Source organism: Crocodylus siamensis, chromosome 2 (genome assembly GCF_052110815.1).
Source record: "Crocodylus siamensis isolate JL-2025a chromosome 2, ASM5211081v1, whole genome shotgun sequence".
NCBI classification, from domain to species: Eukaryota; Metazoa; Chordata; order Crocodylia; family Crocodylidae; genus Crocodylus; species Crocodylus siamensis.
The window spans coordinates 217215179-217243003 of record NC_143396.1 but is presented as its reverse complement, the minus strand read 5'-3'; the positions used below and the strand labels follow the sequence as shown (position 1 = coordinate 217243003).

Here is a 27825-nt window from a genome sequence, read left to right as displayed (position 1 = left end):
TGTGCCCAGAGCCCGTCAGCAGCGCCTGAAGACCCGATCCGGAGGAGATCGGGGGTCTCTGTGCCAGGCTCCCAGGTCAAGGGGGAGGCGGGTGCACGACCGTGGGCAGAGCTCCCACCTCCTGCTGGCGGATTGCAGGTAGCTGCACAGGACAGGGCGGGCCGGGGGAGCGGGTCCTGGAGTAAGAAAGCGCTAGGGAGTGATCCCAGCTCTATTTTTTTCCCGGGCGGCCAACGGAAGGTTTGTGGGGGGGGCTGTCTTCGTTTTGAACCTGCCGATCAGAGATCCCGATGCTGGAGATCCCCGCTGCCGCGCCTGGTGGGACATGGGAGAGATGGGCCGCGACGTTTCATTTCCCCTTTCCTTCTGGCTTGCCCGAAGGGGTGGTGCAGGGTAGCTCCGAGGAGCCCGATCCCGGAGCCGACAGTGCAGGCGGCCCAGGATCCCCCTATGCTACGGATCAAACTTGCGTGTCTAATTCCCCCAGTCCCCTCTCAGTGCCACCGCTTCCCCGCCCTAGCAGTACCGGGTTATCTCCCAAACTGGAACCCGCAATTAAAATATGAAAAAACCCCTTCGGATCCTGGTTGGGCGGGCCAGGATCCATGGATTTATGCCTTAGAGGGATGTGAGTCGCTATTTCTTCGGCGAGGAGTTCAGAGCAATTACATTGCTTGAAAAACGACACTGAAAAAACTAAAAAGACTAGGGCCCGGGGGGAAGTCTCGGGAGAGATGACAGAGAAAGCCCGCCGGGATCCTTGCTCCGGGGGAAAACTGCTTTTCCCGGGAAAGGAAACATCCTTCAGGGCCAGTCCTGATCGATTTTATTCGCGAGCAAACAGACGCTCAGCGTATGAGGCTTTATTAATAAGCGCCACCCCGTCGCGGTGAAAGAATCGCTGCGTCCTTTTTTTTCAAATTGACATTTCTGATGTGTCGTCCCCCCCCTCCAACCAACCAACCAACCAACCCCGGTATTCAGCCTAACAGCACTTCCAAATGCAGAGATAAGGGAAGGGCGCATGAGCCGCCCCTAATTTGAACACAGGCTTTGGATCGGGCTTAGGTCTGACTCCGTGTCCAGCGAGTGCCCGTCGGGGAAGCGTCCGGCAGGCTGTAATGTGTGCAGCAAACCTCTCCTCTTCCTGCAGGTCCTGGCTGCAGCCCGGATCCGGGAGCGGGGGGAGATGCGGTAGTGGGGCGCCCCCCGCCATTTGCTCTCCACGTGTGAAGGAGGTTTATAGAGGGAAGGCTCATTTCTCCCACATCTGGCTGTGTCAATATGGGGGGGGGTGCGGATCGCAGTTGAAGGGGGTTCTGTGTAAGGGGAAAAGGTCACCGCAGTGTCTGTGAGGATATTTTAGTGTAGGCAGGAAACCATCGAGGCCCCTGTAAAGAGCAGAGCCGTGGAGTGTCCTGCACAGTGAGTGTGGCTAGAGGATATCCATCCATCTGGCTGGCTCCCTCCCGCTATTGAATACTGAGAAACGGGATCATCCTGCCAGTCTGAGATCAGGCGGAAGGCAGAGCAAGAGTGGGACCTAGAGACTAAGGAAGCTGGAGAGACATGGGCTTTCGTAAGCAACAGGTGGCTTCACCTGATGCTAATGGATACCGGTCACCCCTAGCTATGGATCCAGGGTACCCTTTTGTCTAGCTGGAGGAAATCTGCCTCTCCAGCTGTTTGTCTGCCCTTCTCTATCCCTAGGGGCCCTCTAGCTAGCCGCTGCCAGCAGTCTGTCTCATCTACCTACCTAAGAGCTAGCTAGCTAGCTAGCGGCTACCCCACTCCTCCCCCTGGGCTTCCCCACCTTGGAGGGGTCGGACACTGACTGGCCCGGGAGGAGGGGGCAGGGGATGCTCTTACCCCCCCGTCTCTTGCCACTCTCCCACCGCGACCCGGCGGCAGCGGGGCCCGAGGCCGGGAGACCCACGCCCCGGCGGCGTCCCGGGTACCAGGGAATAGCCCGGCGCCTGCTAGTAACAGGTGGAGGGGGCAGAGATGGGGGGGTACCAGTGTGACGCCCTGTATGAGGCTGCTGATCCAAGCCCCTTATAAGGCTGATGATGATCTGGGCTGCCCTCCCGCAGGGCGGTGTCTCTCTGTAAGTCTGATTCGTCCCTTTCCCCCCCATGGGTGCTTTGGTGGACGGAGGGCCCCTGCCAGCTGCAGCCCCGCGGTGCAGAAAGGGGGCTTGTCTTATCAGACCCACTCCATCCCGCGGGCCAGCTGTGCAGATGTGGCCGACGGGCTCAGGCAGCGGCCAGCCCAGGTTCCAGATGTGACTGAGGGGGCGGGGATCGGAGGCCAGGGAGAGAGCCTGGCTTTCCCTCCACCGGGGCTTTCACAGGTCCTGAACCCTGGCGGCTTGGACTCGGGCCCTGCTGCTGGCAGGGAGTCTTGCAGGGTGGGTAAGGGGGCTGAAATACCACTAGACTCCCCCTGCCTCCCCCACCCCGACGCATGGAGGGGAGGAGAGTGGGTGGGAGAGACCCACATGGAGCAGCAGTGCCTAAGGAAGAGAGGCAAGGGTAGATGTGATGTCTTTTATTAGACCAACCGAGTAGTTGGGGAGGGGGCAAGTTCTTAGCAAGCTTTCGCCTGCAATCACCCTCCGTCAGGCATCGGGAGTCTCTGCTGGTCTGAGGCTCCAAGGGATGAGAGAGGAAAGGAACAGAAAGAGAAGAAGAAAGTCTTTCCCGCCCGAGGGCAGGCGGGGTGGACCCGATGATCCCTTCTGTAAGGTCCCTTCTGTGCATCGATGAAGAAAGAGAGAAAAGGAAAGAGAACAAGAAAGACAGAGAAGAAAGGAGGAACGGGGTCGAGGAGATGAGGACGGGGGAGAGAGGCAGCCGCCAGCCCCCAGGGCCCAGTGCTGGGGGAGCAGAGGGATGGGGCGAGGCTCGGGGCTGCCTTCCCGGGCCAGGTCCGGGCTCCCCGCGGGTCCTGCTGACGCTGCTTTGGTGATTGCCTTCCCCTTGCCACAATAGGGCCACCAGATCTGCCATTCAAAGGCGGCTGCACCCTCCCCGGGAGGGGGGAGGGCGCTTCCCTCCAGCAGGGCTGCCGCCACTTGTGCTGGACCCGGCAGGGCAGGGCGGGAGCGGGAGCGGGATCGGGATCGGGATCGCCTCCCTCCGCCCGCACGGCCCGGGAGGAGACTCCTCGGGGAGCCGCTGGCACAGCAGAGCCGGAGGTAATTTTAGGCTCAGGCGCGGGACCGGGTCCTTCGCTGCAAGATTTCGCTGTGTCCCTTTCACACTGTTCTGCTTCCTTCGACTTGGCCGGGAGATCGGGCTGCAGAGATTTATAGGATGCCTGAGCTGAGCTGTTCGTAACACTCCTGTGTCCACAGGACTGAGACTTTCCCCTTATTCCCACCTTTAGCTTCTAGGCAGGGAAGACTTCCCTTCTCCATCAGGGTTGTTTCTTTCCAAGCTGCTTTGCACCGACCGGAATGGATTCCCTTTTCTCCATAGCTCCCTGCAGCTCTGCTTTTAGCCCTCGTGGAGGTTTTACCAGGACCAAAAGGAGGGGGGGGGGGCGGTTAAACTTATATTAGTCTGAATTGTTTTGAAAGCCCCAGGCTGCAAAACCAGAGGAAGAAACTGATGGGGAGGGAGCTTTGGAGATCCTTCATCAATGTGCCTGGTCCCTATGGCTTGATCGAGGAGCCCTATTAACAATATATGTTGAAGCCAGATAGCACAATGAGCTGTGTGTCTCTGTATGTTGCTGTTTGCTTGGTGCTCCCTTTCCAGTGTACCTTCACTGTGGTTGTATGACTAACTGGCTGGAGTGATTCACTGGCTGCTTTATGGGTGACTGCTCTAAACAAGTTGTGAATCAAAAAGAGATTTTTTTGGCTTTGGTTTCTAACCTCCCAAGTTAATGCACTCAGAGTTTAAGGGGAGTTAATGTGCAGACTTCAGTCTCTCAGAGCCAGATTTATTCCCTTTCCAAAGCCCTAATGAGTTTCCCTTGTAAGAGGGAGGAGGTGCTGTGGTGGCTCTCCTCCAACATCTACTGCTAAAGGGCATCTCTAGCCACATCTCTGTCCACTGAGTTGTCCAAGTTTCTGGCTCTGTTGTCAATTATGTAATGAAGTCTTTAAAGCCTTTTTATTAGCTCATTAATAACTTGGTACTTCTGTAGTGGCTTTCATCAGCAGAGCTTAAAGCAGTCTGCACAAGTGGGAAAGTATTATTCTCTCCCTTTTACAGTTGGAGAAAGTTAGGCACAGATAATGGCGTGATCTCCTGTAGGTCACTTACATCACCCATGGCAGAAGCAGGGATAAAACCTGTTTCTTGCCTGTCAGACTTTACCTGAAATATTAGAGCTGGAGATGACCATGTGTTTTCAGGTGCTGCAAACTCTCTACAGCTATCATATGTTTACCTAGCAAATTACTTTAATGAGTCAACTTTAATGAGTTATGTTTTGAAGAGGGAGTTGTAATTTTGTGTGGTTCAGTTTTTGGATGACTGAGATGAGATGCCTTAAAGGGGCCTGATTTTCAGAAAAGATTGAGCTTCCACCTTTCAAAAACCATGCCTTTCAAGATGTCCCACAGTGGGCATCCACAAATTGAATGCACCCCAAATCATAACTCCTTTTGGAACATGTAGGCCCCATAACTTTGCACAGAAGTATTTCTCAGAAAGAAAAGAAAGATATTTCTGAACTAAGACTAGGGCTTACTCAGAAAACCTAGGGCCTTTGTGAGTTGAGAACATTTGTATAAAGATTAATAGAAATATTTCCTAAAGTGAAGAAAGTGTTATGGTAATGTATACCAATCGCCTGCTTCTCAAGTGCCTCTGATTTTTAAATGGCAGCGCCTGCATTGATGGAGGTTAGCTAGATATATTTAAAAATTGACTTCATTCTACTGCTCTCTGTAACAACGTGAACATTATATTTTCTTGAAACTGGCTGGCTATCACAATGAACAATTTCTGCGTTCACTCTAGCGGATGGCAATGCACATTTTAATTGTTAAATAAGGAAAGATGCAGTGTCATGGCTAAGACCTTTCTGGGAGTATCTGCTTAAAGAACTTGTCAGTCAAGAGCAAAGGAGGATATAAGTGTGGGAAGGGGAAAGGAGAGAGAGGTAAAAAGGAAGAAATCAGAAAAGAGAGAGGGAGAAAGCTGGGAACAGTGGTGAGAAGGTCAAAAGAAGAACTTTCTTTAAAAGCTGGCATGCAGTGGATTTTGTAAAGAACACTGATATATAATCACCAGCTTTAGATGCTCTTAGTCTTTTCCTTCAGCAGAATAGCCCTGATTCAGCAGTTTTCAGCCAGCAATCAGTGAAGCTGCTCTTTCTTGTATTGATCCCTAAGTATGGACAAAGAAGTTTGCACTGGTTACTTTCAATCAGGGATAAACCAATTGAATAATAGCTGACAATCAGCTTAAAGACTGTTATGCTTGACATCATGTCAGGTAATTTTGCCTGGTCCCATGACCAGCTGACATGCTGGCTATGCAGAATTGCCTTGCTCACCCTGACCTGTTAGTGCTGTGTCACACCTCAATTGTTTTGCTTCTCCTTAGGTATAATTGACTTCCTAGGGAAGATGAGGTCCTAGGAGTTAGCCCTGTGCTAAGTAACTGGTTGCTGGCCAACTGTTATATCAGGGCTGTTCCCAAGCACAGATCCTTAACTACAAGAATTGTGTTCATTACCTAGGATACGAATCAATTTTTAGTAGGTATTGAATGGTGCAAGGCGAGTTACTTCAGTCTTATGGACTGTGGTTTTTATAGGTATCGTATGTCATATTATAGATTTCATAGACTTTAGGGCTGGAAGGGACCTCAGAAGGTCATCGAGTCCAGCCCCCCACCCAAACGGCAGAAAGTCGGCTTGGGTCATAGGATCCCAGCAAGATGAGCATCCAATTTGCTTGTGAAGGTGTTCAGTGTAGGTGCTTGAACCACCTCCGATGGCAGGCTGTTCCAGACCTTGGGGGCTCGGACAGTAAAGAAATTCTTCCTTATGTCCAGCCTGAAACGGTCTCAAAGTAGTTTATGACTGTTCAACCTCGTCACCCCTTGGGGCACTCTGGTGAACACACATTCCCCCAGATACTGGTGGTCACCCCGATAAACTTGTAGGTGGCCATCAGATCACCCCTGAGCCTGCGCTTTTCCAGGCTAAAGAGGCCCATTGCTCTCAGCCTGTCATCGTAAGGTCTGTTTTCCTGACACATGGCTCTTCTCTGGACTCTCTCAAGCTTCTCCACATCCTTTTTGAATTGTGGAGCCCAAAACTGGACACAGTACTCCAGCTGCGGCCTCACCAAGGCCGAGTACAAGGGGAGAATGACATCCTGGGATTTGCTTGAGAAGAATCTATGGACGCAAGCCAGTGTTTTGCATCACACAACATCACACTGAGGGCTCATGTTCATCTTGTGGTCAACCATGACCCCTAAGTCCCTTTCATCTGTGGTGCTAACCAGTGTAGCACTACTGAGCCTATAATGTTGCTGCAGGTTTTTCCTCCCAAGGTGGGGAACCTTGCATTTTTCAGTGTTAAACACCATCAGGTTCTCATCTGCCCATTTGCTGAGCCTGTCCAGGTCAGCCTTGATTGCCCGCCTGTCTTCTGGTGTGGATGCTTTGCCCCAAAGTTTGGTGTCATCAGCGAACTTGACCAGTCCACTTCTGACTCCAATGTCCACATCATTAATGAAGATGTTGAACAATATGGGTCCAAGGACAGAGCCTTGGGGGATCCCACTGGTCACAGGGCACCACGATGATTGACTTCCATCAGTTACTACCCTCTGGGTCTGACCACAGAGCCAATTTCCCAGCCAGTGGATCGTGGTGGACCCAAGGCCACAACTGGCCAGTTTCACCAAGAGGTGATCATGGGATACCAGATCAAAGGCTTTTTTGAAGTCAAGGTATATGACATCAATATCCTCTCCCTTGTCCAGGTGATAGGTCACCTGGTCGTAGAAGGAAATGAGATTGGTCAAGCAAGACCTACCCGCAACAAACCCGTGCTGGGTATTCCTTAGGATGTTGGCGTTGGCCAGTCCATTAAGGATGGCCTCTTTAATAAACTTTTCTAAGATCTTCCCAGGGATAGAGGTCAGGCTGATGGGCCTATAGTTAGCTGGATCCACTCTCCTCCTTTTCTTGAAGATAGGTACCACACTGGCCTTCTTCCAGTCTTCGGGCACTACACCAGAGCACCAGGAGTTGTCAAAGATCTGTGCCAGGGGCTGGGCTATGACGCTCGCCAGCTCCTTGAGTACCCTGGGGTGTAGATTGTCAGGGCCGGCTGACTTGAAGTTATCCAGCATCTCAAGGTGTTCCTTCATGAGATCAGCATTATGCTGGGACTTGGGTGAAACTTCATTCAAACTGGTGGAGCAGCTTCCTTTCATTTAGGATAAATGTAAGAAGCACTTAACCTGCTTTGGAAGTAAGGCATTTGAAACAATAGAAGCCACTGTCCCAAAACACAGGCCATATACAAGTCAAATCAACAGCTGAACTATGTGGGCATGGGGGGTTAATTGGCAGCTGAATACAAATGATCCGTTTGCTTGTTTTCAGTGTCTGTCTGAGCAGAGAGAGCCAGAAACACCCCAAAGCGGACTGAGAATGCCGCAAAAAACCAAGGACGGCTAGAAATGTGACTCTGAAGGGATGTATGGGAATGCTAAAGCAGATTTTTGAGCAGATTACTGGCTGGAAAAAAGAGGCCTAGAATAGTGAGAAAAGAAACTGTTTCCTTCTGTTTGATTTCTACTGTGTTCAGGAAAATACATTTTCTCCATGAATTAAAGATGCACAGGATCTGATCATAGAAATAGCTCATTCTGTCACCAGTTTCTCCTCTTACAGGAAACAACCCATCTGGCCCTGAGTATTGGCTGATGGATCTGATCCAAAGGGTTAACACTGGTGTGAGAAATGGGATTCAGTTTCCAAAGAGAGTATATTAGCTAGCATTCGTTTAAACTTTGATGGAGCAAACCATAGAGGTGCTCACCAAAGTCAAACTTAGTGTACAAAAATGAGAACAGGACCAGTGGGAATTAAAATAAGGTCTAAATAAAGAGCTATAAGTTTCCCAAAAAGAATTAAGGAGCTGCCTTGGGAAGGTCTGAGCGGGGCTTCAGGCTAAGAACAAATCTTTGTTGGGGAAGCAGCTACAAAGTTCCAATACTGACTGAGAGGACACTCCCCATCTGGAAAGACAAAACAGATAGATGAGGTGACCAGCAACCTAGATGTCATATACTAGAAGGTTATCCACAAAGCACAGGAGGGCAGGAAAGCTTTGTTCTGTTTGTAACTCAGTAAGATGAGCTTCAGCAAAGACTTTAAAAAGATGAAAAATCACCTTGAGAAGGAAATCAAAGGGTCACAGGGCAAAGTGTAAGTCAGTCATTTGGATGTGGAATTGGTTCAGCCAGGGAATTTGGATAAAGTTGGGCTTTTACCTTGTTTGTAACACAGGGCACATCTATATGAGACGCTTACTGCACAGTAGCATGTTAATACCGTGCGGTAGCATTGCGGGGCACAAACCGTGATGCGATGCTACTGTGCAGTAGTAACGAGATACTATGCAGTAGTAATGAGCTACTACCCAATCAGCATCGCCAGGAAGCCGTGCAGGGACACTAGTGTGCAGTAATGCCTGTTACTGCACAGTCATTTAGTACTTGGCATGCAAGTACTAAATGACTGAGCAGTAGCAACTGTGCGGTCAGACCCAGAAAGAAGAGGTATGATTTTCCCAGCTCAACACCCCACTATATGAGCATAGAACCATAAGACTGGAAGAGGCCCACTTGGCAATCAGGTCCAGTCCCCTGCATTCACAAGTAACTGTTAATTCAAGGAATCCCCCATTTCACCATGGTAGATTCTCATTCACTAGCACAAGGCACAGTACCCAAACAGCAAGAACACCCTTTAACATGTCATTGGTAAAAAGCAGAGGTGGGTCTCTGATAGGGGGGAGGGAAACACCTCTCTGAGAAGCTGTTTGGTTATGTTCAAAATGAATGGCTAAGACAATGAACAGAAAGGAAGGTTTCTAAGAGTGAACTCAATTGGCTCAGCTCTGAGGGTGCTATAGAACTTATTCCCATAAGAGCCACTAGATTATCCAGAACTGGTATAAACTCAGGATATGAAGTTTTGTGCCAGTCATTTGGAGCTTCCAAGGGTTTAGCTAAGAGCTAGATATAGAAAGAAAAAAGAGACCTCATTTAAATTGGCAGAGGATTGGAAGACACTTATGTTCCCTGAATATCCAGATACTACTGAGGAATTCCAGGATAAATTGGATGTGACCAACTGATAGATACTCCTTTTAGATTTGAATGTGCACCCTGAAATCAGTAAAGGATACCCAAAGACAAGCAAGTTGCAGAATTTGCCACTCAGTTGAGTCCTTCCTTTCAACCATTCACCAGAGAGAAAAGGCTGCTAAGAAGGAAGCTGATCACCAGGAGCTCTGTAAGCTCATTAGGTAGGATTGAAAAGAGGATTCTGATCTGGCAGAGGCTGAACAATTAGGAGAGGTACTCACTTCAGTATGGAAGACTGACAATCATGAAAACATCAAGGCAAGTGGTTCAGTTAAGTGTCTGTGCCAACCCTACAGCCCCAAAAACTGGCACAAGAAGCAAGGCAGAGTTCCCACTTTTAATAGAAAATCACTGGGGTTAGGGTCACAAGCCAAAGGGAAGGAACAGATAAAATGTAAAGAAATATCAACACCATGGTTACATATACTCGGTACCTTAATTTCCCCCCACATCTCTGGAGGTGTCCCCAAACAAGCCCTTAGTCCCTAGAGCACTCAAACAGCAGCCTGCAACTGCCCCCAAGTCTGAGTCCAGATCCTTCAGTTCACGGTCCTGGCTGACCAAGCCAGTGAGATCTCCAGCTCCAGTGTGCGCTCCTCTGTGTAGGACTGACCAGCTTCCATGTGCCCACTGCTCTCTCTTCCCCTTACTCCAGCCTTAAGCTTCCTCTTTTTTCCCTTGTCCCACAGCCCCGGGAGTTTCTGGGAGTTGCAGTCCAAATTAACAGACAACACAGCTCTGCAGGCTGCCCCCTGGTTCCACCTGCTGTTACACACATTACATTCACATTCTAGTTGTATGTGGAAAAAAAATTGGCCACAAAGAGAAGGATTGTGATAAATGTAAGGCTGAACTGGACAAAACAGTGGAAAAACCTAGTGAAAAGTCCCCACTCAAATCAGGAAGCAGGGACATGAAGCTAAAGGGACAAAGTTTAGAGACATAGGTTGTGTCCAGATGAGTGCGCAAGTGTGATTCTCCAAGGACAAATAGCAGCAGCACATAGTTGTGCTGCTGATACTCCTCCTTGGGGAATGTCCCTGCCCATGCACTCTAGTGTGCAGCAAATTGTTCTGGATGAAGCAGGAGGGTCTGAAGCAAGTACTTGGACTGGCCCCAGCAGCCCTACCTGGGGTCTGGGGGGCCTCCTGGAGCTGGCAGCCAGAGCCTGACTCCTGTTTTGGGCGGCACATGCTGCAGCCATGTGCACCATCATGCTTTTTTTTTTTTTTTAAGCATTTTTGGTTTTTTAGCTACCAAGATGTCCTGATATCTAATTTTGGCTTTATGCTGTAAATATGCAGTGCAGAGAATCTTTTGATATGCTCCGTGTGTGTTTTGTGGCACCTCAGAAGCTTTTCAGGTGCTGCAAAGTGCACGTGCATGCTCGTCTGGATGCGTCCATAGTGTTCATCCTGATCTAGGAAGTCAAACAGCACCAATAGGGGTTTGGATGATGAATGAGTAACAAGATCTGTGAAATGTGCAGGAATAACAGCTACTTGTGTAAATAGAAGTTATTAGATCAGGAAGGCTAAAAAATCTAAGGAGAAGGCAATTTAAAGCCAAACCACTTAATTGATTTCAAAGGAGACAGTGACTCAGAAACATGTACCTGTCTAGTAATGGTGAAAATTGGGTTTGTGAACCAAACCTCTGGAATTCCAGCAGGATGTATGGATAGCTGGGAGAGTGGATGAGCTAATAATAAGTTTAGGTTTCATAGCAGCCAAGAGCTGCCTAATAAATGCCAGCAACAGATACATTCAGGAACATTCAGGCCTGCAGATATTCTTTTAAAGCTGTAGCTCAGGTAGAAAAAGGTGATTTTTAGTCAGTTGATTTGTAGTGAAAAAGTTGTACTGTTTCCCGGGACAACACACTGGGGAAATGTATCTGGAAGGTATCACTGAGGCTTTAACAAATCTTGGGCCTTACAGGTGGCCTTGTTTAAAAAACCCAAAGATGACAGCATCAGATTCTGTTTTAGAATATAGGTCCCGACAAGGGAAAAGACTGCTTTGACCACAGGATGACACCTGTGGCTATTTGAGGTGGTAGCTTTTGGCCTGGATAAGGTGGACAAACTTGAGGACCACCTAGAGAGGATAGTACAACCTCTTCATTATACCTAGTTGATAGCTGGGTGCTTACTAAAACCTGTTCACAGATGACTCATGATAAGCTGCAGACTGCCATTCTAAAAATCCAAAGAAAAGTGAGTTATTTCAGAAAGAAGTAATTTACCTTGGGCAGGCAAATCATAAGGGTGATGGTGGTGGGGATTTTCACTGACAAAAGAAAACTGAAGCTGTATAGAACAGGCAGCTCCCCAAACACTCACAAATGTACTGAGTTATGTGGGACTCTGCTTCTATGACAAAAGGTTTACTTGTGGGTTTGCCAGTATTGCGAAACCACTGTCAGTTGAGAGTGGGAAACCATTTTCAGTGATTGCCAGCATTTGATTTAGCATGTTCAGAGTCAGAAAAGGCTCTTATGAGAGCTATCTATGTTTCAAAAACTATTGAACACAGATGCTGCTACTTGTGGAGTACAGGCACTGTTGACAGAAGATTACAAAGGACTTGACAGGTTTGGGGCTTATTAAAGAACAAGGCATGCAGAGAGAAATCAGTGTGCTACACAAATGAGACTGCTGGCCAGAGTTAAACCTATAGTCTTCACCATTATTTGCACAGGGGATAGTTTGTAGCCAGGATAAAGTTTCTATCCCTGCAATAGCTTTTTAGATTCAGGAATCCTGGAAGTCAGTGTGTGGCATGATTTGAAAATCTGTAAAGCTAGGGTTTTAGTTACACACAAGATTGGGCACTAATATGGTAAACTCAATGCCTCATTGAGACAGCATTTTGGGAGCAAACACTGCCCTCAGCAGGAGAGGAGAAATTTCTTGCTGTTAGGGAATCAATGAGCAGCAAAACCACTTCCTCTCATCCCTCAGTTTGCAGAAAGGAAAATGTTCCTGGTTCATGGCCTGGAGCTGTGAACGTGAGGTTGCAGGCCTGGAGATTAGGAAAGTTAAATGTTTCCGAAAAAAAGGGAATCCTGATATCAGAACACTATGTGATTTGAAAATCATTTATTAAATGTCTCCCCTGTGGAATGCCCTGTCACTTCAGCACACCACACCAAAACTGGTCTGGTCGGAGAGGAAAAGCTTGAAATTTAAACATGAAGTGTTGTGCAGGAGATGAGGGAACAACTGGGTTTCATGAATGCAGATATCAGCTGGTTATACCAGATACCGTGAAAAAGGATGTGCTGAGGTCATGTTGTGATTTTAAAATTGCTGGATAGTTGGGGGTTGCAAACATCCTAGCCATGTTAAGAGAGATTTTTCTTTTGTTAGGTCAACTGCAAGCAGGGTGTAGAAAAACAGTGCAAAAATGTGATGCTTATGTTGCAAAGAAGACCCTCCTCCCTCCTGCCAAGGCAGGGAGAGTACCTAGGCATCAGTATCTCCTAGGGGCATCAGTGGCACTGAAATAAGATAATTCAGTGCAGGGTAGCCTTAGAGCAGAACTGGAGCACCTCCACAGGAAGTAAATTGGAAATTCCTCTCCCTGTTCACAGCAGACCTTAATCTGCACAAATGTCCCTGTGTAGACAAGACCAAGGAGGCAGAACTCTTGCATTCTGGCTTTAATTGCTATATGCAGTGTGGAGCAGCCTCCCTTGTATCCTCAAGTGCCGAAGCGTGGTTCCCAGCTTTCTGAAATAAATAGATGCAAGTGGAGATGGTCTGTTTCCACTAAAAGAATCCTGCCATCAGGAAAACCATTTTCATTCTGGGCCAAGTATCATCTCCTGAGAATCCTATGACATGAAAAAAAGGAACTGCGTCAAAAAACCTCCATGAAGAACTGTCCTCTCTATCTCTCTCTTTCTCTTGCTCTTTTTGTGAATCCTCTTTTATGATTCAAATAGCAAGTGAGCGAAAAACCTGGGAAGACAGGGGTGGAGGAATCCTAGTTTAAAAGAAGAAAGAAACAAACAAAACCCCCTTCCCTTGCAGACATTCCACTGATCTGAAGTCTGGGCACAGTTCGGGAATCAGAGTTTTGGCCAATGCTGAGCAAAAATTTCCACCGCCTTCCTTGTATTTCCTGTGGTGAATTCCAGGACTCTTCAGACACTGGAACCTGAATTGTTTATCTGTTCTTCTTCCTCAATTTTGTTCTTTCCAGACCCCTGCAGATAGTCCTATCACTGAGGAGCTGGGGAAGAGGAAATAGGCAAGGGGGAGACTTGGCTAGTCTCATGCACACAATTCTGAAATGTTAACTACTTAGGGAATATATCCTTTTATCAAATGTTGGCATAACATAATTCTGTCAGATCCCCTTTTTACTCTTGTCACCTCTCTACATACTTACTTATATATATTTATATACTGTCTGCAAATGTATCGACTCCTTGTTTTCCTGGGGGTTTTTTTCCTTAGTTGTATTCTGCCTAAAAGAGGCATCACTTAACAACTATATAAAGGCCTCAATGCCCAGCTGGCTACATGTGGGCAGATTCTCCTGCCCATCCAGAGCCCTGTTGATTTCTATGGGATTCCAAGTGTACACAAAGGCCCATCAGCAGGAATCCAGTTATAACATCTGGGACTAAATTCATTGTCTCAGAGATCTGAGGTAATACATATTTTGCAGGAGAGGAAGGATGAATGTAGCCTCTTTCTTTTTGGTTGTGAAGTGTTTATGAACATTTTATTATTTTTCTCAGACTGATTTGTGATCTGGGATTATTCACAGAGTGACTTCTATGAGTAATCTGTGGTTTGCAGATTGTGCAAATGTCATACATTTCAAACAGTTTGATACCAGAAATTTGAACTGCGTTGGCTGGCTGTGATTACATAGATTAGTCACTAGGTAGTGTTTCCCTGATTGGATAAGCCTAACCTTTTGAATCAAGTTTCTTGTGTGAATGCTCCCATGTAATGAGCTATAAAAAGGCAATTTCTGTGAATATTTGCTAATGTTTGCCTACCACTCACTTTCTTGTTCCTATACTGGTATGTGAACCAAAACAAATGCAAAAGGCAAACAAACACAGTTGACCAAAATTCAGTTTTTAATATAAGATAATTTTCATGTTCACCTCTTTGCACATATTCACCTTGCCATTCAATGTGACATCTGTTTGATTACCTTCCGCACTTGTGAAAGGCCTCCTGTACTAGGAGGTGAATTATTATAGGTGAGGATGATCACACTGCCTTTTACTAAGATCTCCTGGCAGGTCCTTTATAAGGTCCCATTTTCAGTTACTTATAATTTTGACAAATGTTAATGGTTTGGGCTAATGTTTTTCATGACAGGTATTTTCTCTGGGCTAATGATGATAATTAATATAATACTGATAAATAATATTGATATTAAGTATTATTGTCATGATCCTTATCATTAAAATAATTGAAAAATAAAGATTCAATAACAACTTTCCAACCAAAACAATTCAGCTATTTCTGAGGACAAGGCTAGAGATAAATGCATTGTTCTTTCCACATTAACACCAAGTTGGTCAGACTTTTCTTTCAGATGCTCTAGTGCCCCATATTTAGAGTAAATTATAATGGCCTGGAACTGGCCCTTATGTTGAATATATGCCTTTTGCCAATCTCATGAAACTCTGCCCAAACTTAGCCTATATATAAACTCTTTAGATACTGCATTTCTCACTTGCACCATAGACTACTTTGATTTTCCCAAGTAGCTATCCTGGATCTTCAATCTGCTCTAGGCCTGCTTCAGCCCAGGTCTGACTTATTGGACAAAACTGGTACTGGACTGAAAATCTTGAAATAAAATCCAAGTACCTTGAATCTCATCATTGCTCTCTTGTTAGCAAGTATCTGATAGACTCAGTGACAAAAACTACAGACATATGAACAAGTCACTGCAGGGTAAGAAAGAGGAACAGGACTTTAAATATGTCACCTGGTCCATGGAAACTTTCCGAGTGTACACTTTTACCCCACAATAGATGGAAGCTAATCTGAGCCCCATGGCTCTAGGTGCAACAGACTACATTACTACAATTAAGCATCAGGCACAGACTGTTACGGCATGCTCCAGGGTAGGTCTTTACCCCAGTTCACCGCTCTTGTTCATTTGTGTGCACCCATAATAATGATCTTTCAATGCAGGCTCTTGTGTGTGTGTCTTTGTATGTGAAATTATGGCACGTTATCTTTGTTAGCAGGAAAGATAAATGTAAGGCAGAATTAACAGGGTGTGCAGGGAAGATTGTTGTTGAGAACAAACCATTTATAAAAGAAGAGCAGAAAATATTAATGGGTCCTTGAAATGTAGACATAGAATAGTGATGTTGGAAGTCGACATGAAAGCATATCTGAGGAATGGCATAATAACCTGATGGTATACACCTTTAGAGTGTCAATGGAGTTGTAGTTGTTTAGATCAGCAACCAGATTGACCATATATTCCAGGTAGAATCTTTAGTGATCAGTGGTGTAATCTATCATCATGAAAGGAGATGGAAAAAGTCTTTTTAGTACCATCTATATTTCCCCATTCCCTCCCAAAAAGCTTAATACAATTCAATAAATACTGGAGATACTATGATGGAGAGTGAAACTTTTGAAAGGTAGACTAGCAAGAAAGGGGAATTTTACAGGGGACAGATAGTTGTGGGAACAAAGCCAAAGAAGTTGTAAGGAAAACAAGAAGAACAACCTTTCTCTTGAGCACCTGCAGTCTTACCTTTATAACTTATCTGTAACAATTAAACATGTTGAAAACACTATCGGCAGTCAGAATTCACTGTCTCAGACTTTTCAGTGAACAGAGCTAGTGAGTGATTTGAAATTGATAATTTATTGAATAATTCATCACTTCCTTTTCAGATTTACAAATGTGCCATTTTGAAGTTGTTTGGTTAATAGCTCGCTGATTAAAATTACCCACCAGAATTTTCAGTCTTTTCTCTCTGCCACACTATTTATAACTTAAACTGTGTTGGTTGTGACTGAAGCTGGCTAAACTCTTAGCGTAGAATTAGATACAAGACACATTTAGCCAACATTTTACCTAATGAGTCTTTTGCACACTAATCCCACTTTTTTACTGTCTTTGTTATTTGTGAGCCTCTGCCACATTATTTCAATGTATCATTTCTATATTTTGGATTGTTTATGAACAGTGTGTTTTGGTTCTTGCATAACCATATCATGTAATTGGCTATCCAAGTCATATGGTATTGGTTTCTTGAGTGGCTGGCTAATATTTTTAGTGGGTGAATAATGAGCTCCCCTTACACATTTTCAAATGTTGTATTAAATTTTCAGGATGTTCTAACATTTTCATGAAGACCATATGATTATGTCAAAGGATGGGCTCCCAGAGCCATCCAAGTTTAAAACCCAGCTGAGTCCCAGATTCTCCAGGCCTAAGTTCAGTCCTTAGAGAGGCTATACAACCTCTATCTAAGGAGCAGCTCTGACCAGAGATTTACTTCTAATCCTCCTCAGTCAGAAGGTCGGATTTTGGGAATAAGGAAAATGGGGAGCAGTCTCAAAGACCCCTTCCATCTCTCCCTCACACAGGAAAAAAAAAGAGGTGTGAGACTGAAGTAGCTACTTAGAGCCATGATTGATTGAACACACTGAGGTGCTTTGCCATTCAGATCAGAAGCAAGAGCAGCACTAATGAGTCCCCCATATTGGCAGCTGCTGTTCAGACTGAATGCCAGTGTAATAAGTCATGGAGGACAGGCAGGGGCGAGGGGGTAGAAGTGGGGCTGGAGGGAGCTAACAGAGGCCAAGAGTTTATTAAACTTCAATTTAACTGCAGTTGAAATATGCTCCTCTAACTCAGGGCAGCAGAGGTTAATGGAGTCCTGTTTGTAGATGTTTTATGACGCTCTTCTGGGATACGTATAAAAGACTGGGGCATTTTGAGTAATTTAAATAAATATTCGTTTAGACTGTGCAAGGGGCATGGGGAGTTTATAGGTGGGTCAGACTTGGACCACTTATTTCCTTTCATTCTTGCTTGCTAAAGAAATCTGTTCAGGGGTTTACATTAAGGACACTTTGCACTGTTGTCGCTTCAGCATGATTTTATTGTCTAAGTATAGGAAAATCTCTCACAATGAGGTCAATAGCTCATTAAGATAAAGGCTTCTTTTGTCACACACATTGGTGTGTGTCTGTCCTATTTATACCATCAGACACCAGTGGACTGCCTTTAGATGGCAGTTGACTTGGGCCCATGTTGTATCCTTTGAATGCTGATTTTTCTCCTAGAATCCTAATTTCTCTCCAGTACATTTGCAGAAGCTTTGTGCTTCTGAGACTGTTAGCAATTCCCAGTCCTCGCTCAAGCATGGGGTTTTGTGCTGTGCAGTCAGAATGGAAATAGATGTCAGCCCTGTTTCCAACAACAGGCCTATTTGGTTAAGAATGATTACTTTTTAATCTTGCCACTTGGCCTGCATTTACTGATGAGCTGTTTAAAACCAAAGAGGGGCAGAACAGTCTGGGTAATGTACCGGTAATTCAAAAAAAAGCTTAGTCAGCTTTGTTTTGGTTTTGCTTTCCTACCTTTTGTTTCTCCGTGGCTCTTGTGTTTTGATTTCTACTTGAAAATGGGAGTGTGAAAATTTCCTAAAGAAGCCTTGTTGTAAGTTAGAAGTAGGTCTGACCAGAAACTCGCATCCAAACTTCTCTAGACTCTGGGATGGATGAGAGGGGGATCCAAACTTTGAGTTTTCAGAGCATCTCCATGGTGGTATATCTTGCTCCTCTTCAGGAATCACTGTGGGGAAAATATCTGGGGAGATTCTTAAATCAGTTGTGCGGTTCCTGACATCCTCGTTGTACCCAACCCAGCAAAACACTTAAGCATATGCTTAATTTTAAGTATAAGAATAGTATGCTACTTGATGGACCTACTTAGAAGCTTAAAAGCCTTGTTGGATGAGGAACATACTGAGGATGCTTATGCAAAGCATAGCCAAACTTTCATATGCTTCTTTGGACACTATCTCCGAGCCTATTGAAGTTTGCATGTCAAGAATTTCATAGGAATCATGGGAAAATAGGGAAGGAAGGGACCTCAGAAGGTCACCTAGTCCAGCTCCTTGCTCAAGGCAGGATCATTCCTAACTAAACCATCCCAGGCAAGTGTCTGTCTAACCTGTTTTTGAAAGTTTCCAGGAATAGAGCTTCTACAGCTTCTCTAGGTAGCCTGTTCCAATGCCTGTCCACCCTCATAGTCAGAAACTTCATTCTAAACTTCAATCTACATTTTCCCTACTGCAGCTTGAGGCCATTGCTCCTAGTCCTGCCCCTATAGCCTTAGAGAAAAGCCCATCTCCATCCTTTCCATATTTACTCTTCAGGTATTTTAAGGTTGTTATCAAATCCCTCCCCCAGTTTCCTCTTCTCCAGATTAAATAACCCTGTCTTTTTCAACCTTTCCTCCTAAATCTTGTCTTCCAGGCCCCTGATAATTTTGTCATTCTGCAGTGGACTTATTTCCAAGTGCAGAGCTTGATAATGCTAAGGCTGCTGAGCTTTTGCTCAGGTCATGACACAATGGCTCTAATCTCTTTCCCTCTTTTCATTTGGTCTGTTTTCAGTTTAGGTTACAGTTCCAGGAGTTGCACATGCAACACACAACAGGGCTCAGAAGCCACCTCTGGGAAGCAGCTGAATGTCAGTGATGTTGTCTTGATGTGACTGTTTAATCTGTTCTTTTTACAAAGCAGACAGGAAAATAGAGAGAGGCAGACTGACGGATCACATAAAACTCTGACCAGATGAGCAAGCACACTTACAAATGTGATGAGGTGAATCATACTAAAAGAAGGCAGCACAGAACTAACCCATACCACATTCAGGCTTCAGAGTTATGTTTAGATCCTTCCACAGGGGAAGCTTCAAAGCGGTTTGTGCCTGGTTAAACTTCTGCATTCGTGCAAAAGAAACCTTCCGCCTATCTTTTCCTTCAGTAACAAGGTGGCTGATTTCTATCTGGTGTCATAGCTGGTAGCTGGAGTTGCCTCATTCTGCCTGTGGTTTGAATAAAATATTCAGTGAAACTCACCTAAAGGATTTGCATGATTATGCTGATGGCTGTAGCGGCTGTCAGGTCCTGACAGTGCAGATTCTCAGCTTACTCAGCGTCTCGCTGTGACTGGGTTTTTGAGGGGAAATAACTGAGGCTCATTCTGGGGAAAATGGAGACGATGCTGGTTTGCAGGGGAAATATCTGGAAGAGATGACAGATTGGACATCAGCCCTGCAGACAAAGAGAGCTGCCTACCATTTATTATTAGCATGCTTGGTCCAAGGATCCTTTTAAATCCTAGGTTTCTTAGAGGGACCAATAATGGCACTGAACAAGAGTAGATTAAAAAAAAATGATCCTGATTGAGAGTTTCCCGATCCAGACCCTATCTCCATGTTCCTTGCATGGAAAAGGGGCCTATGCAGTGTGTTTGACATCTGGAAATCACTTAGAAACTTCCTTTAGCATGGAGTGCTGCTGCCTTCCTCTGTAGGGTAGTAGATGATAGGGAACACCTCCTGTCTGGTTCTACAGACTGGCTGCACTGGCTTCTGTTTCATTGCTGATTACAAATGAAGGCACTGGTTCTGGCCTGTTAAGCTCCTTTTTGGTTGGGCCCAGAGAAACCTGCCTCTTCCTCCCTCCCTGTGTTATTCCAGGTGAGGTACATAGGCTCTTGACAACACCCAGATATCAATCGATAGGAGGAACAATCACACTGTAACCCAACTTGTGAACAGAAACACATCCCATGGGGACTATAGAGCTCCTAAGATTAAAAATGGGTAGAAAACCTTAGAGCTGCATGGCATGGATCACGTGGAAGCAGCCCATAGTCAGCTCAACAGGTATTTAGAGGCAAGCTCTTCAATGGCTCAGGCAATTTCAATAAGAGATTCTGGCACAACCCTGTACAACTGAAATCAAGAGTAGGTTTTGCCACTGGTGCTAGGTGTGCAGGACCAGCCCAGCCAGTTGTTAACCTTTTGAAAGAAGAGATTGCCAGGGCAATGGCAAGGTCTAGTTTAATATGAGGAATGATCTCAAAATAGAAGAGATCAGGAAGCCCAAGCTACCAAACCAACAGATTTTACATTTAATCAAAATGTCAGCAGTCTCTACACAAGGAAACTGCTAGAAACCTTGAAAATTCAAAAATCTCCATGCTGTGAAGCTCCCCTGGAAAAATTTTTTGTCAGACCTACCACGGGGGTTGCTGGTCCAGATGTACTGAGCAAGCAACTTGCAGGGTCACCTCTGCCTTCATGTGCTCAGGTATTCAAATCTCCCTCACAATAGGCTGGCCCACTCTCCAGCCAAAATTATGCCTCTGAACCTCACATGAAAGAGTTATTTGAGGAGACAGGTAGCTGGACAGACTGAAAACAATTTGATGTACATAATTATTTCCAAAAAGAGCTCAGAACTGTAATGCAGAGTGGAGTGCTGACTTCATCATAATGGTACTTCTTACCCAGCAACCCAATACTGAGCTCTCTGCACTTGATCGCGGAAAAGGGCCAGGTTTGGGTGTGAAGATTCCCTTTTTTGGAAGTGCGGTGTCAGAAGATCAGTTGTGTGCATAACAAATGAGATGAGAAGGAAATGTTGTCTAGTGATTAGATTGGACTCCTGGGAGCCTGGATTTCCAGCTTCTATTCTCAAGTCATTGATACCAGAGAGAGGTAGTGAGCTGTGTTAGTCTGAAGAGGTGAACTTTATAGACTTACTGAATCATAGATGTATACACATTCCTGGCCAACAGCTCACTTCATCGGATCAACATTGGTGCTTCATTGAATCATTTCATCACTGATACCAGTTGACTAGGCACAACTTCCCTGTGCTCTGTGTTTTGGTTCATTTTGGGATAAAAAGGAGACTTGCTAGTACCTAAGATTTCAGTTTTTCTTACTAGCTCTTGAATTTGCTAGCTTCTCAGGAGTGTCACTTAAATAACAAGAGACTTTTCAGGCACTTTCAAAATGCTAATCATAGTAATTCTGGTAATGAGGAAAAACAGTTAGATGTTAAACCAGGGAGAGCTGGTTTGTGTGATTACAGGCACCATAGCCTGGTAGGTGTAGGGTGTGGTTTTCAAAAGCACTCACCTTTAGCTTTACTCTGCTTCCACTGAAGTCACCTCCCGTTGACTGCCATTGAAGCAGAGATCAAGACTGAGCCTTTTTGAGAATCCCACCCGTAACACTGATACTGCTGTCAGGAAAAGTCATAGTACAGTAACCCATTTGTGAAGTATAACTTTATTCTCTTCAAACACCATGCCTAGGGAAGGTGGATGGGGATCTTATTCTAAAGGGATCAAATATGAAACCAAGAGAAAACTACAGGTTTGTTGAAACTCCAGTAGCATTGCCCAAGGGGGAGACCAGAGCATCAACCCTGGGTGCTGCTTTTCAGAGGGAATGGGGTGCCAGCTGGCAACTAGATGCTCCTGCCAATACACTCCTGCCTAGTTCTGAGCTCTCCGGGCAAAAGACTAACTGGGCAGTTCTGTGCCCTGTGTGGTGGCTACGGCTGCACTGCCAGCAACAGCACAGTGGTCTGGACAGCAGTGCTAGTGGCTGCCATTTTTGTACCTCCTCACCCACTGCCTCAAGATATGCTACTGCCTCTGGGCTCCCACTGAAAACACATAGCGAGAACTGAGTGGGGTTGGCACCTTTCTTGTTAAAAGCAGCAGGCTCGAGGCCAGCGTCAGTCCAGGTAAAGCAATGTATCTATGCACTGGGCAGCAGCTCACCCATGAGATGCAGAAATGAGGCCAGATGCTGGCAATGGAGAGTATGTCTCAGCTCTTTAAAGAGAGCCATATTAGTCTGAGTTCAATCAGAAGGCAGGGTATTTATGTACCTTTATAGACTAATGAAATGAGAATACAAGCTTTCGTGAACCTAAGTGCACTTCATCAGATGCTGTGATGAACATCATAGTTTCATAGTAGCTAGAGTCAGAAGGGACCTAGGTAGATCATCTAGTCCGACCCCCTGCCTTAGCAGGAAAGAGCACCGGGGTCAGATGACCCCGGCAAGGTGCTCATCTAACTTCCTTTTAAAAATCCCCAGGCTAGGAGCCTGCACCACTTCCCCTGGAAGCTGGTTCCAGGCCCTAGCCGCCCTGACTGTGAAGTAGCGCCTCCTAATATCTAATCTAAACTTACCCTCCGCCAGTTTGTGACCGTTATTCCTGGTCACTCCTGGCAGCGCACGGGGGAACAGGGACTCCCCCAATACCTGCTGATCCCCCCTGACCAGTTTGTAGCAGGCCACAAGGTCCCCCCTTAACCTTCTCTTGTGGAGGCTAAACAGGTTCAGGTCCCGTAGCCTATCCTCATAAGGCCTGCCCTGCTGACCCCTGATCATACGAGTGGCCCTCCTCTGAACTCTTTCCATATTGTCCACGTCCCTCTTGAAGTGTGGTGCCCAGAACTGGACGCAGTACTCCAGCTGCGGCCTGACCAGTGCCGCATAGAGGGGGAGGATCACCTCCCTGGACCTGCTCGAGATGCATCTGTGGATGCATGACAGGGTACGATTGGCCTTCTTGACTGCCTCCCCACACTGCCGGCCCATGTTCATCGTGGAGTCAATGACGACTCCAAGATCCTTTTCCGTCTCCGTGCTGGCAAGAGGGGAGTTCCCCAACCTGTAAGTGTGGTGCCGGTTCTTCCTCCCCATGTGCAACACCTTGCACTTATCAGTGTTAAACCCCATCCTATTCTCATCCGCCCACCGTTGCAACCTGTCAAGGTCAGTTTGTAGCCTATTGCACCCTTCTAGTGCACCCACATCCCCCCACATCTTAGTGTCATCAGCAAACTTGAACAGGGTGCTTTCTACCCCCTCATCCAAGTCACTGATGAAGATGTTGAACAGTGCGGGCCCGAGGACCGAGCCCTGCGGAACCCCACTGCCCACATCCTTCCAGGTCGAGAAGAACCCATCCACTACCACCCTCTGGGTGCGGCCCTCCAACCAGTTGGCGACCCATTTGACCGTGTGGGCATCGACACCACAGTCTCCCAGCTTTTTGATGAGGACAGGGTGAGAGACAGTGTCGAAAGCCTTCCGGAAGTCCAAAAAGACTACATCCACAGCAACCCCTGCGTCTAATGATTTGGTGACCTGATCGTAAAAGGCCACCAGGTTGGTCTGACAAGACCTGCCACTGATGAACCCATGTTGGTTGCCCCTAAGCATGCATTCCCCCGCAAGGCCCTCCTGGATGTGTGCCAGGATAATTTTTTCAAAGAGCTTACCCGGGATTGAGGTCAGACTAACTGGCCTGTAATTTCCCGGGTCCTCTTTTTTTCCCTTTTTGAAGATAGGGACCACATTGGCCCTCTTCCAGTCCTCCGGCACCTCGCCAGAGCACCACGAGTGCTCATAGAGCCGTGCCAGGGGTCCCGCAATGACCTCAGCCAGTTCCTGTAGAACCCTAGGGTGAAGATCGTCCGGACCAGCGGACTTGAACACGTCCAGCCTCTCCAGAAGTACCCTAACTAACTCCTCGCTAACCCTTGGCCCAGGCGTGTCTCTCTCGGGGCCCGAGGGGGGCCCAGCAGGGAGGTGGCTGAACTGGTCCCTACTTAGGAAGACAGAGGCAAAGAAATCGTTAAACATGTTAGCTTTGTCATCTGGCGTGATGACTAAGTTGCCCATCGTGTCCTGCAGGGGCCCCACATTACCCGGGACCCTCTTTTTACCCCCTATGTATTTGAAGAAGGACTTCTTATTGTCCTTAATCCGGGAAGCTAGTCCTATCTCCAACTCTGCCTTGGCCCTCCTGACTGCCCCCCTACATCCTCGGGCGACTATAACATAGTCCTTCTTGGCGATGACCCCATCTCTCCATTGGGTATATGCCTCCCTTTTAGCAAGGAGACATTCCCGGATGCTCCTAGTGAGCCATGGGGGTTTATGTGCCCTCCTGCTCCCTTTGACCCTTGTTGGGATTACCTCCCTTTGGGCATGGAGGATCGTCTCCTTAAGGAGCAACCACTCACCTTCGACATCTGATTCCCTTCCCCTCTGGGTCCTCAGCGCTTCCCCAACGATCCTCCTTAGCTTGTTGAAGTCAGCCCTCCTAAAGTCTAGGGCTGTTGCCTTGCTGCAGCCCTTTGCCACCTTACGCTGGATGGTGAATTCCAGCAAGCGATGATCACTGTCTCCCAGGTGGCCCATCACCCGCAGCCCCCTCACCAGGTCATCACCCGTGGCCAGCACCAGGTCCAACAAGGCGTCTCCCCTGGTGGGACTGTGCACCTCCTGGGTTAGATGGAGGTCCTGCACTCTGGCTAAGAACCGACGTGAGCGATCAGACTTGGCTGACTGCTCCTCCCAGCAGATGTCTGGGAAGTTCAGGTCCCCCATGATGACCACATCCTTAGCCCTCACTGCCTCTGTAAGCTGACCTAAGAATTCCTGGTCGAGCTCTTCTCCCTGGTTGGGAGGTCTATAGTAGACTCCCACCGTTAAGTCTCTCTCCCCTGGACTGCCTTTTACTCTAACCCAGAGCACCTCAGAGTGCCCCCCCTCTACCCCCATGCTAATTAACGAGGAAGTATATTCCTCCTTGATGTAGAGTGCTACTCCTCCACCTTTCCTTCCTATCCTGTCCTTCCTGTATAGCCTATAGCCCTTGACACTCACCGCCCAGTCATGCGATGAGTCCCACCACGTTTCTGTGATCCCTACTATGTCAGGGCTGGTGACAGCTAGGAGGAGGGCGAGTTCCTCCTGCTTCTTCCCCATACTTCGAGCATTCGTGTAGAGGCATTTGAGGCCTTCAGCGGTTGTGCCCACTGACCCCCTAGTCTCAGCAATGCCCCGTCCCCCATCGCTTACCTGTTTCTCCCTTTTGACCATTGGTCTGGGCTCGCTGGCTGTTGCTGGGCCTGGTAGCTCATCGTCTCCTCCGCCCTCATCTTCCCCCTCCCCCGACGAGCCTAGTTTAAAGCCCGCCGAAGGAGGTTCACCAACCTGGAAGAGAACACACGCTTACCTTTAGGGGAAAGGTGGAGCCCATCCCATCCCAGCATGTCTCTCATCACGATGTGCCGGTCATGGCTGAGGAAGCCAAAGCCCGCCTCGAAGCACCATTCCTGTAGCCTCCAGTTGGTCTCCGCAATGCACATCTCGTGACGTCTGCCGCGTCCGCTCACTGGCAGGATGGAAGAGAAGACCGCCTGTGCGCCCATCTCCCTCAGCACGCCTCCCAGCTGGTCACTTCATCATTAGCTCTTTTAAGGCCTGTCTACAATAAGTAAAAACAATGTGGTATTTTAAAATGCAGTAGCTAACTTCACTCTTTGAAGCATGTCTGTACATCAAGTATAGGCAGGGCTGCTCAAGTTAACAGAAGTCAGCTACTCGTGGTCATCTCTAAAGGGGAGCCCTGCTCAGATGGAACTGCGGTGGTCTATGGGTCTTGTGCTGGTCCCTTACACAGGATGCATTTCATCTTTATTAAGCAATAAGCATCATTTAAAATGCCCCAGGTGGCTGATCTTGGTGATGGCAACCACAGACTTCTAAAGCCCTGTGTAACGCATCGCTAGTGACCATAGCAGAATTTTACAGTGCTGAAAAATTAGGACAACTCAGAAATTCCAGGGGCCAGCAGACAGGATTAAGACACCACCCCCCGCCACCCCCAGTCCAAAAGTACAGATTCTTAGATCCACAACAGTCTCCTCGTTTGTGAGCAGTATGGGCCCTATGACACATTGTTGAACAGTTCTAATTCTGCCCAGCAGAGGGCAGTGGTGAGTATAAGTTCATGGGCATAGAGACACACCTCACTTAATACAGTACATTACATTGTGGGAGGTAGGAAGTAAAGTGGAAGTGGAAGCTCAGTTTTTGCCAGCCACCCTCTGTGCGTTTTGGTGTATTACCTAGTTCTCTTTCCTTCTATGTGACCTAAGAACAAATCAGGGCATGAACTGTGCCCTTTCAGAGCTCCAGCCAGAGTTTCTGTTCCGAGCTTTGAGAATACACTCGTATACGTAATATGAGTTTGGTTACCATGTTTTAAATAGCACAAGAAACAGGCACTGGAACTTGCATTTAAATAGAGGATGTTTCATTCCCCAGGTAGCTGCAGGGTGTGCGAATTCAGTTAATCAGAGAACAAGGCAGCATGTGCCCTCTGAAGAAGATGCTTGTATGGGGAAAAAGGCATTATAAAAAAAAAAGAGGGAGAAACAAAGAACCATCACCACGGTGGAGAATAGAATCACTTAGGCACAGAAACACACGCATGCGCTGTGCCAGGAACTGCTTTGGTGCAGGCCTGTTCTGTGCAGTGAAGTTAATGTTTATTGAATAATTTATTCTAGACAGCCATATAGTTGATAAACAAACACAAGCAAGCTAGGAGCCAAATATAGCTTGGCATAAAGGAAGGGTGACTGGAAGATCAAGCACTAGAGACAGAACTGGTGCCTAAGATCTATGAGTTAGGTTTGGTGGTCACTTTACACCCATGGATCAGCTTACACAATGGAACATCTGGCCTTTCAGCCCAGGCTTCTTGAAGGCTGGTGTGTTTGCAAGGCTCTTTACTGAATTCCCATTGCATCCCTCTCTGTTCCAGGCTTTGCTGTTAGTTGTACAGTCTGTTTTTCTCAAAAGAAAAGTCTTTGCTGCAGCTGGAGAGCTTAGATCTAGTGATGATCATTTCATTGGAAAGAAATAACCTGACCTTCCCTTCCCTCTAGAAGTAGGCAGGGGTTTGGGCAGCTTGCTGTGTTTGCTGACCTTTCATACTGTATGTAATTGTAGCCAGTGGCACCCAGGAGCTGCATGGTTGTCTTTTTCTACTTGGAATGTCACAGCAGAACCTGACCCCTCCTGTTCCACAAACACAACCTCTACTTTTTGAGTTAAAGGAGACTCGCCATCAACAGAATAGGGCCTATGATTTCTGTTACATAGCCTTGAGCAGTTCTGGTTTCCTTCAGAAATGGGCAGTGTGCAATGTGTATGCGCATGTGCATGCATACACGCACACACACACCATTCACAAGCAACCTTCAAGCAATTTTCTCTTCTATATCAATGTAAAGTAAACATATATCTTTCCATAAGCTAGACAGCTGCTCAGAATTCCCAGGCACATTACCCACTTTCTCCCAGTTGCAAGAGCCACAAGAATCCTTCCGTAGCTGGGATAAGCAAAGTTTCCAGACCCACAAAGTAAATACAGGATTCTACCCATCTCACACACATGCAGTGATAGGTACAGTGGCAGACCTCTTTGCCCAGTGACCCATGAGTTTGAGTTCATACTCATCCAGAATTTTATTTATTATCTTTTATTTAGTGTATGATGATAGTGACCACAGAGCAAGGAGAAACATGCATAATT

General features: G+C 46.7%; 1 protein-coding gene across 6 annotated transcripts in view; it reads left to right on the top strand.

The window, feature by feature from the left end:
- ALX4 (ALX homeobox 4) overlaps window positions 1–27825 on the top strand; it is a 97457-nt gene that overhangs the window by 24017 nt on the left and 45615 nt on the right. Inside the window, exon 1 of one of the 6 annotated variants that reach the window (XM_090032979.1) lies at window positions 3077–3199. The exons of the other annotated variants lie outside the window; for them this stretch is intronic. The gene's annotated coding sequence lies outside the window, so the exon portion shown is untranslated. Of the gene's footprint in view, window positions 1–3076; window positions 3200–27825 lie in introns of those variants that run through there. 6 annotated transcript variants of the gene reach the window in all.